Below are 12,032 nucleotides of genomic sequence, written 5' to 3' on the forward strand. Positions count from 1 at the left end.
CAGGGAAACACACACACACACACACACACACACACACACACATAAAGAAGAGTCTCTGTGTATTTTTCCTCTGATCTCCTTATGCATCTACATTATAAAACTCATACCTAAACTGTTAATCTTTGCTGCATAACATGTGTCATCTGCACTGTAAAGAACTGAACACAAATAATGTCTTGTTAAAGAGAGGTGTGCTATTATTTTAAAGGTTGGTTTTTAAAAGTACAATTTTTGCCAGGTAGAATGTTTGCTACATATCTACAGACCAGAATACAACACAGGCTTTAGACCAGTTATCAACCACCTAGAAAACAGCCAGAACAATAATGATGCACTAAAAACACTCAAAATTGCTTAAAAAAGTGCTTGTAAGTTCCACTTGTTTGGTGTCAGAAAAAGTAAAAACTGAGACAATTTAATTGTGAATAATAAATAACATATAATAGAAATTGTTTGTTAATTAATTTTAGGTTCTAATTGTTGAGCTTTGCTTGTGTTTCTTCACTGTGTGTGTGAGTGAGTGAAATACTTCTGGCTGGGTCTGATCCTCTCAGTTTTGTGCTCCAAAACCAGATGGGTGAAACAGATCCGAGCCAAAACGACACAGAACCCCCAGGGCAGAACAAATCCACACACATATCACAATACAATAACACAATCACTAACCGAGCCGCTCCAGACCCACGAACACTCAAACAGTCAGTCAGTCACTCGGTACATTTGTATCTCACTCATTATTCAGTGTTTTGGAAGAAATCTGTGGATATATAAACGTGTGTGTATGAGAAGTGTGGGTTAAAACTGTGGGCTGGTTGAGTTCAGTTGTGATGGACTTGTCAACGCAGACACAGAAGACACAAAACCAATGTCCTGAAAATCTCTTAAGGTCAAATATCCCTCATTCTGTGTATAATTCTACAGTGAAAGGTGCAGGATCTACAACTTCCCAAACTGCACTCAATCTGCCTGAAATGATCCAGAGGTAGCGGTGAAATTCTTCCTTCACGTAATTTTTCCCCCTTTTCCTTTCTGGATTTCTTTGGGTGGATGAATTAATATTTTAGATCAAATAAATCAAACTGCTATATGTTATAAAGGGGTCATATGATGCCCATTTTACACAAGTTGATATGATTCTTTAGGGTCTTAATGAAAAGTCTATAGCCGCATTCATCATGAAACTTGCTAATAAGCACATAATTAGGAAAGGCGATTTGCAAAGATTCATCACACAACATTATACTCACTTCTTCTGTAGATGAGGCTGGATCATGAATGATTCGCGCGAACATAGACGCATGTAGGCAGATCGGGGGTGCATTCCCTTCAGAAACAAATGTAATCCACTGCAAGTTCAGCGGCTCAGATGTCGGGAGTAAATGACGACTGCTATGTTCATTATTACATCCAACAACTTAACTAAATAACTGGAATAACTGGTAAATAACTAAATTGACTGGTAAATAATATTTCAAGGTTGCACAAGAAATATAAAAGCTGACTGTTTTAATTTGCAACTTGACCGAAACTGTAATGAGAGCCTTCAGGAATATTTGAATTCATGCTTTGCACATCTCATTAGTTTTTACTGTCTCTCCAATTATATTTCCATTTTATCTAGTCAAATAAATCTTGTTTTGCTACATTGGCAAACATATCACTTTTGACTCCAAACTGCACTTTTGTCCAGAAAAGTCTGAGAATTGTCTTGTTTGTTGGAGTTTAACAATGCAATTGTTTCTTCTTGGGGAAAAAAAACAAAACAAAAAAACACATAAAGAAACTCCCTCAATTGTTCAGTGGATGAAAGAGATGTTTTTCCTGGAAAACCTTCATGTTGACTCTTTACCAAGCGGTAATCTCCCGTTCTCTCTCGTGAAGCCAACACAGAAGTGACTAAAACTGTAATTCGTCAACTGGCCGCTAGAGGCTGGCCGCAAAAGGGAGTCAATCCCATAGACTCCCCATGTTAAAATGGCCAACTTTACAGCAGAAAAAAACGTTTACAGCCTGGTTCAAAAAATGATTTTGGTCTATATAGCTAATTTTGCCCTTCATGACAACTGTGAGGGGGGTGAATTTTTTTATAACTCATCCGTTTAAATTATATTAAGCCTTAAAGTTCTGCATAATTAAGGGCGTGGCCATTTGAGTGACAAGTGAATTGCCGCTGCTGTCACCACCGTCGAGCTAGGTGGGCGTGGCTTCACCAACCTGCTCCTGCCTCTTTGCCCATTTTCGATTATTCGGGAGTGACGCGCTGCCAAGATGGCGACGGCTGCCTCCGCCCACTTTTGAGCTTCAAAAACTCTTCGGAAATCTACGGGTGACGTCACGGACACTACGTCAATGTTTTTATACAGTCTATGGGTAAGACACCAGTCCAGTCTGTGCTGAAACGCTACTGTCAATCAAACTATCGTGGGAGGGGCCTGTCTGTGTGTACACACACTGCCAACACACATTTCAGTTCAAACAACTTGTAAAAGTGCATGTAGCATCCTATGACCCCTTTAAATCATGCATTTATGTTTGTTCTATTCCATTCGATGCCACTAGTTGCACATTAATTACACACTTTATCCAAGGAACTGATTATGCTGTCTGGTTCTTTATTTTATTATCCAGTAATTTATTGTGATATATTACTAAAGACATGGTCCCATGGTCATATACTAATTTTATTTTAATAATTAAAATCACATAAAGAAAGAGATTTTATATTTGTTACCGTTTCACTGGAAAATTTACCAGTAAGTGGCGCTATTTCTAAACTGCTCAAATTCTTAAAGGCATATGGTGGAAATGAACAATTTCATTGCACAAAACGTTGCCAACATACAGTTTCACCTTCAGTGCTTGGCCCCTAATTAGTACAGCAGATGAAGTCCAGGGTTTAAGCTGTGTTTGACTGAATGTACAACATTATCTCATGGAAATAATATTTACAAACTGTGAAAATACTTTAACACGCCTCTCACACACTGAGAATAATAAATCCCACATGATGAGAATACTTGAGTTGATAAACACATGCTTGCAGAACGCACACAGACACTCGAAGCATGCATCACACACTATAAAAAACACATTCTTCACACTTACATTAATTTAATACACACACTGCACATGTACGGGGAATAGCACAAACACACACACACTTCTCACACAATATGCTCTTTGTACTGTTACACACATAGTCACACACTAAGAATATTTTACAATAACAGCTTTAAAATGTCACAAAAGCAAATATCATCGCATGTTCATTTCCAGTTACGAGTACTACGCCTTAATTGTCTTTGAAGGAATTAAATATGTATTAACTAGTTAGTTTTGCTGCCTTCTGAGCTCATAACTCAAAGGTTGAAGGTTTAATTGCATGTTTGGGTTCCCATGAGATTGTGCTCAACCAGAACAGTCTGACAGAATTAATTTACCATGTTACTTCCATGCACTTGGTAATTATAAAGATGAATTTAGTATGGGAATGGTGGTATCCTGACTGTTAAGGCAGTGTGTTGATTCTCTGTGGAAAACTGACCTACACACTGATCTACTTTGAACATTTTTATGAGCCAACAAAAACAAAAGAATAGGAATCAAAATGTCAGTCACCTATAAGAAAAGCTGTCATGCTGTCATCTTTGACTTCAAATACTTCACCCTGGAAAAAAATGCTAGTCAGACATTGAAGAGGCAGCCCTTTCACTGCCAGTGTTTCCAGAAAAGCCTTGAAAAGAAGTGTGTGTAGGTCATTTAAAGTGCCTCCGTATCTCATTGGTAGTGCTCTATAACTCAGAGAAAGGTGACAGAAAACACATCCACAATCTTAAAAGCCCCTCAGAGGAGCGTTTGTCACTGATATTTATCTTCCGATGTGTTTTATTGAGCAGAATAATGCATGTTGTTTGAAATATTAGTGCTGAGATCATGGGCATGCACATATTAGAACAACCTACTTTACAGCATGGAATGTACAGCACACATATGTTTAACAATTTAGCACAACACAAATGTAAAGGTTTAACATTTACATGATCAAAACGCACCAATCAGCAAATGTGCATCCGTTGTTTAAATCCTTGCTAACAGAAATCGCAGTCTTAATCACTGAACAATGCCAGAGGAAGAAAGACAGATGTGTGTTTATATGCGTTATAGTCTGGGATTGTTGAATTAAACAGGCAGGTGCTGCCAAAAGAACATTGAATGTTCCAGCCTGTCTTCTCTTTCTATTGTCTGTCTAATCAGTGCTTTCAATCGTGCAAGTGTGTGCAGTGTTTATATCCAATTCAGCTTTATATATTTGAATATCATGAAGCTGAAGGCAAGTGGGAGGAAAACAAAAAAGATTGATGGAATGGACAAACAAACAGCTCAAGCTAACAAGATAGAACAATATATACACAGAACAAAAGAACGATAGATAGAACGAAATATAAACATGATAGAGAGATAGATAGATAAACAGAATGATATAGAATGATAGATAGAACAACAGATAGATAGAACGATAAACAGAATGATATAGAATGATAGATAGAACAACAGATAGATAGAACGATAAACAGAATGATATAGAATGATAGATAGAACAACAGATAGATAAAACGATAGATAAACAGAATGATATAGAACGATAAATAGATAGAATAGAACGACAGATAGATAGAATGATAGACAGAACGATAGAAAGATAGCTAGATATAGATAAAGATAGAATGACAAAACGATAGAACTACAGATAGAGATAGAAAAACAATGATAGAACAACAGATAGATGATAAATAGAACGATAGACGATAGAACGACAAAACAATAGATAGATGATAGATAGGACAATAGAACTGCAGACAGACAGACAGACACAGATAGATAGATAGAACTGAAGACAGACAGATAGATAGGACAATAGAACTGCAGACAGACAGATAGATATAACTGCAGACAGACAGATAGATAGATAGAACTGCAGACAGACAGATAGATAGATAGAACTGAAGACAGACAGATAGATAGGACAATAGAACTGCAGACAGACAGACAGATAGATAGATAGAACTGCAGACAGACAGACAGATAGATAGAACTGCAGACAGACAGACAGATAGAACTGCAGACAGACAGATAGATAGATAGAACTGCAGACAGACAGATAGATAGAACTGCAGACAGATAGATAGGACAATAGAACTGCAGACAGACAGACAGATAGATAGATAGAACTGCAGACAGACAGACAGATAGATAGAACTGCAGACAGACAGACAGATAGAACTGCAGACAGACAGATAGATAGATAGAACTGCAGACAGACAGACAGACAAATAAATAAATAGATAGAACTGCAGACAGACAGATAGGACAATAGAACTGCAGACAGACAGATAGATAGATAGGACAATAGAACTGCAGACAGACAGACAGACAGATAGATAGAACTGCAGACAGACAGATAGATAGGACAATAGAACTGCAGACAGACAGACAAATAAATAAATAGATAGAACTGCAGACAGACAGATAGATAGATAGGACAATAGAACTGCAGACAGACAGACAAATAGATAGATAGAACTGCAGACAGACAGACAGATAGAACTGCAGACAGACAGATAGATAGGACAATAGAACTGCAGACAGACAGACCGATAGATAGAACTGCAGACAGACAGATAGGACAATAGAACTGCAGACAGACAGATAGATAGATAGGACAATAGAACTGCAGACAGACAGACAGACAGATAGATAGAACTGCAGACAGACAGATAGATATGACAATAGAACTGCACAGACATAGATAGATATGACAGATAAAATGATCAATAGATAGATGGATAGATACATAGATGATCTGGAACTTTTCCAGATGATTTAATGTTGAGGAAACATGGAAACCCTGAATGAGACAGCAGTCGATACTTTATAGTTTCCTGAAAAACAAGGAGTCACATTCCCCTCTGAGACTAAATTTGCTTCAGATGATTTAAAATTAGCACTGTAAAATGGGCTAGTATTTAATCACTTGCCAATGTTTACTGCGTGGCATGGATGTTCATTAAGAACATCTAATTCCACACACTTCAGACATCAGTTCCCAGAGGCTATCCACTCTCCTAAAGAAAGCTGCTTTTAGCATCAGGAAACCAAACTCCTCAATCTTTTATCCTGCTTGCTGGAGAAACATTGTCTGTTATTAATCCGTTTTCACATATAAAGCGTTACGTTGTGGTGAAGCCTTAATAGTTTCCAGTGTGTTTGCAGCTGAATCAGTGGGGTTGTTAGTGGGTCGTAAAGAGGAGTGAGATCATGTGGTTTTGGTGTTTGTGATCTAGCGCACGGACGGCCGTGGTGACACAGAAACAGCTCAGCACTCTGAGTAAACATCGAAAACCACATCGAACCACACCAGACCTTCAAGAGTTCAGCTTTACGTGATGGTCATTAGAGAACCTGGAGCAAATCCTACAGGAAAAGGACGTGCGTGAGGGAGACTGAGATCTATCAGGTGCAGAGTTTGATGATGAGGTGTTAAAACAATGAAATGTCATTGCTTTGGCAGTAGGGTCCAAAAGTCTGAGATCATATGGAAAACCTGAAAATAAACATTGTCATATTTTTACACTTAAAACAATACAAGTTATAATGTAAAAAAAGATTATGCACTATTTATAATTCACAGATTAAATATAAGTAAATTAGTGACAGATGGCCAGATTGCTTACACTGATGCTCAAGATGCACTTGACAACATGAGAAAATAAACATCAGGATTTTGTCAGCTCCAGTAGTGCTGTCAATAAAACAAAGCAGGCACATTTCAATATAAATAAGCAAATGGTATAGTCTCAAATTTTAAAATCATCATTTCCTTTAAATTGACATCCTGATAACATAATTTGCCATTAAAATTGTGTATGTGCTGCACCACTAACATCTCCAAACAAATTTGCAAAATAATGATTGTTATCAAGCAGGTTTCCCAACCACTCCTCCATGCTCCATTGGTCAGCTAATCAGATAGCCCCGCCCCAAACTCACACTATTGGTCAATTTTGCTGTGTCAGGCCGTTTGAAACAAATACAAAGTTTTGAAAATGTCATAATTGGCTTTATTGCAGTCATCTCTGCATATTAAGCAGACATTGGAGTATTTTAATTCTATAAACCCTATAATTTAGAAAAAGAAGCATTTTCACTAGTGGGCTAATACTTTTGGACTCCACTGTTTGTCTGTGAGACAAAAACAGGCAGAAAGATAATTTACTTACTCAAAGTCATCAAACACAAAATGTCCTCCACCACCTTCTTCTCCTTCTCTCTTTACAGTCCATCATGTCTCTTTACTGACAAACATAAGGGGAGGAATCTGTCATACTTTCATTCTGTCTTTGATCTGGCTCTTTTCTTCTGCTTCACCCCTACTGGCTTCATTCTTAACATTATCTGCGTGTCCAATGCGATCCAGGCCGTAGTGTGCTTGTGTGTAACTGAACTTGATTAACACGAGTAGACCAAAGTCACGTGAGAACTCCCCAACATACTCCTCTTTCACCTCCCCCACATCTTCAGATCCACGCTGATCTTCTCCATCAGTCTGAAAGATGATACAAAGCATCTGCGTTATTCTGTATGCCGTGATATGACAATACAATCAAGCACTATGATCTAGACTCACCTCTGTTATCGGATCATTGGAAAACTTAAAAGGACAATTGAAGCGAAACCATAAACCAGCTGATGTTTTTGAATGGGGCTCATAAGAACATTCTGCAAAACTGAAGTCATATTGGCATCGAACTTTATGATTTCAAAAGAGCAAATCTGGACAGACCTACACATGGAGTTCAAACTTGCTCCAAAATGAACATTCGGCAAGTGAAATGGGCTTTGGCAAGTAAATAAATTGGACGATACCTTTTAAAACTTAATACACAGCTTAAATCAAACTGCAAAAACAATTATTGCCGATGTAGAATGTCTACTTGTGATTTGTTGTGAAACATTTCCCTCAAAAAATTATCCATAATACTGTACCTAAACTTTTTAGAAATCCATGTTGTGGCACACATGTGGAAATTTTCTTATATTAAAAACAGTGGCTTAATATGATGTATATTTTTATTTTATTATTTATGTTGCTGTGACACAATGTCTTGTAACTTCATGTCACAAACATGCAAGGAAAAACATAATTCCATTATCAAAAGAATGAAAATATTGTTAATAAAAATGGCTTCACGACCGGTAAATATCAGCTCTTCAGCTCTCCAGTAAAAAGGTCTGTTTATAGTATAATCAAGGGATGTTGGACGGAATGAAAAATGAAGACACTTTGTCAGAGTGTTAGGTGACACAGATACACACACATACAGATGACCTTTGACCTCCAGCTGTGATCCACTATTAACAGGAAACTGCAAAGGTCTTGTCTCCTAAATGAGGTCTTTCATCAGAATGCAGTATTCACGTGTCTGGGACAGTTGTACCATTTTTCAGGGATGTTGAACATTTCATTTGAGTTGAGCGAGATGGTGACGTGTGGATTTTTCATGAGCTTGTTTCTGCATTCAACTTCACTGCATCTGCAACGGAGAACATGTAAGTTATGCTTGTTAATTACCTGCATCTTGTAAAACATGATCACATATAGAAAATCACAATAAAAATTTAAGTTACATTCGAAATCTGGAGTAAAATTTGTGTGTGTGTGTGTGTGTGTGTGTGTGTGTGTGTGTGTGTGTGTGTGTGTGTGTGTGTGTGTGTGTGTGTGTGTGTGTGTGTGTGTGTGTGTGTGTGTGTGTGTGTGTGAAAGAGAGAAAACGGGGTACATGTGGTTGTCTCATTTGAGACTGAGCCAAATGGTTTTCGTTAATTGGCCGTGCAATATCATACAGCTGGGACTGATTCAAACTCTATACCGTGAAGAAAGAGAAATTAGGAGAGGAAAGAAAGAAAGAGAGAGATGAGGAGAAGAAAGAACCAGAGAGGGTCTCAACATGTGCTGTGCTCTTGTACACGTCGCAGGGTGAGGGATTTTAGTTGATCGTTTACCCTAATATTTATATTTTCATAAGCTACAGAATCAAAAAATTATTTCATTATGAATATCATTGAAAAGATGTTCAGGTCACATTTAAACCCAAAATCAAGCCTGTTTTTAGGACCATCAGTATTTGAAAAATTTCCCCTAAATTCACATTAAAGTTTCTAGATGTTTTACTTTTCAGTTTATGTCATTTCAGTTATTTCCATTATTCATATCAATATAATACAGTAAAAATTCTATATTACAATACAATCATTTTAAGATTTTAAATCTGCATATGTTATAGGAAGAACAATAAATACTACCACAATGTAAAATTATTTAAAATTTAAAAGTTACCTTTAATTACTTTTTTGCATTACAGTACAGTGATGAGCATTGGGAGGAATAATGTGCATAACTGTCATTAAAATTAAATGAATACTTTAAGAATTTAAATCCATATATATTAAGCACCATAATTACAATGTCATAGTTTGAAATTTAAATGCTACGTTTTTGCATTACAGGAATGAACACTGGAAGGAACAATGTGCAGAACTGACATTAAAACTATATACATTTTAAATGAAATTCTGCACATATTAAAGGAAGTACCTTAAATACTACCACAATGTAACAGTTTAAAATTTAAATGTTACTTTTTTTCAGTAAAATAATGAGAATGGCATTTTTGCATTACAGCAATAAGCATTGGAAGGAATGTGCATGACTGTCTTTTTTTTTTTTTTTTAAGTAATGTTTTTTAAAGATTTTTTTTACAGTAATGAGCATTAGGAGGAATGATGTGTATAACTGTCATTAAAATTAAATGAAATTAATAACTACTAATGGTCATAGAAATATACTTCGTTTGATTTTAACTTTCAACAAAATTTTCTCTCTCTTAATTTTGGGGAGAGATTTTCCAGACATGCAAACAGTTTTGTCAGATTCATCCATCAAATCCACACAATTTTCTGTGTTTCACTGGTGGTTATATTCAAGGTCTGATCAAAAACTTTGACACCGATCAAAGCATTTTGAGCAGTCTTACCTAAAAAGGCAACAAACTGGGATTCTGAACAGCTGGTTTGTATAATAGTCCATAATTGTGTTGTATTTGGTGCTAAACACATCTTCCCTGTCTCCTTCTACGCTGCCCTCAAGTGGTCATACAGCTCACAGAGATCCACTGTGGTGACCAGCGCTCTCGCGTCCTGTAACCTGACTGCTCTTACACGAAATGTCAAATCTTTATGGTGCTGATCACAGCTCTCTTCTCTCAATAGCAAAAGAATACCAAGGGAAATTCCCTGGATCTATTCCCCGTCTCCCATCTCAGTCTGCTTCTGGAATGTGATGGTCCTTCTTCCCTAAATCTTTCCCTCTCATGTCATTTACATACTACTCTTAATCTTCCCAAATCCCTCTCTCACGAAAGCCAGTCGGGAATTTCTCCAGAAGAGGAGGAAAAGCTGTCTCGACTGATATTTTATGACTCGGAGGGAATTATGGAGGGATTAGAGAGGAAATTGATGAGGAACAGCACTCTGAAATGTCTTTCTCTCGCTCTCACACTCTCTGGAAGCACACCAGTGCTTTGTCTTCATAGATATTGATTACGTGGACTTTTTTTTTAAACATTTAAGAAGGCTGAGCAATTTATAAACAGTCAATATTCATAAACAGACCCACCTGTGCTTACCTAGTCTCATGTAGCCAGACTTTCAACAACCATCAGAAAAACCGGTGATATTTTGTCAAATGTTTTGCATGTAAAATGACCTTTTTTTGCAATAAATACCACATTGTTTAATATATTTTTTTAATCTAATAAAATTACATTTTAAGAGTAGCTTAAGTGTCTAAATACATTCTGAGGTTTCTAAGGATTCATTTATTTACTTCAAATAAAACTGTCTTTAAATGCTGACCTTGAGCCAAAAACTCATCACCAAACACCAATGACTTGTACATACATATTGACAAAAGTATTGGGACACCCCATTCTTTAGAACAGAAAAAGGCACTTCCAAAACTGTGGCAACAAAGATGGAAACATAATTAATGTATTTAAAAATTGTATTTCCATCTTTGTTGCCACAGTTTTGGAAGTGTCAAAAATGATTGTACGCATATGTACAAGTCACAGGTGTTGGGTGATGAGTTTTTGGCTCAAGGTCTGCATTTAAAGTCACACCAGAGGTGTTCAGCTGGGATTAGGACTTTGCTTTCTGCAGACCAGTCAAGTTCAAAAGGGTCCCGTTCAAACTATTGGTATAAAATTAGAAGCACACAATTCCCTAGAATATCATTATATGCTTAAACATTAAGATTTGGACTCATGGAAATGACTAAAGTAGTCAAACCTGTTCATTAGAAGGGGGTGTACTTTTGGCAATATAGTGTGCAAGCCAGCCTAGCTATTCAAAATCTTTGTCTGCAATTTAATAATATTGACCTATTACCTTTGACCATTAGGTATCAGTAACATAATTAATTCAGAACCTGTTTTATGGACATAGACTTTCTGTACCACACTATTCTGCTGATATGGAATGAGTTTGACTACTTAATCAGTTATATTAATAGAAATGCTTCACTGATGCTAGCTACCTATGCACATACAGCATACAATGTTAAAAATGTTCTAGATTATGAACCTTAAACCAAAAACCTTCAGCTTCATACACTGTAGATAATTGGGACCCTGCCTGTGGAAACCCAGCTAAAGTATTTTTTTAAACAGTGGATGATAAATTCACTCGATTTGCTTAATAAAAGTCTCCTTTGAGATCGTTCTGACAGACATGTTTATTGTGTATTATTTTCAACGTGTTTATTGCTAAGTTTAGTGTGGCAAACGGTGGCAAAAATAATTAAATAATAATTTGCGTGCAGTGTATCTGGTTGCTATGCGCTTCCTGCTCTATGTAATCAGAGTGTGAATTTGTAGATTTTCTATAGCAAAACTAAAATGTGTTTAAAAGTGCAA

The 12,032-nt window shown here is 36.7% G+C and overlaps 1 pseudogene; it reads left to right on the top strand.

The window, feature by feature from the left end:
* Positions 1-3,877: 3,877 nt before the first annotated feature.
* The window catches only part of LOC107698198 (NACHT, LRR and PYD domains-containing protein 3-like), a 29,635-nt pseudogene continuing 21,480 nt past the window's right edge, over positions 3,878-12,032 (top strand).

The sequence above is a fragment of the Sinocyclocheilus anshuiensis genome, unplaced genomic scaffold, assembly GCF_001515605.1.
Source record: "Sinocyclocheilus anshuiensis isolate Anshui unplaced genomic scaffold, SAMN03320099.WGS_v1.1 scaffold3203, whole genome shotgun sequence".
Taxonomy (NCBI): domain Eukaryota; kingdom Metazoa; phylum Chordata; class Actinopteri; order Cypriniformes; family Cyprinidae; genus Sinocyclocheilus; species Sinocyclocheilus anshuiensis.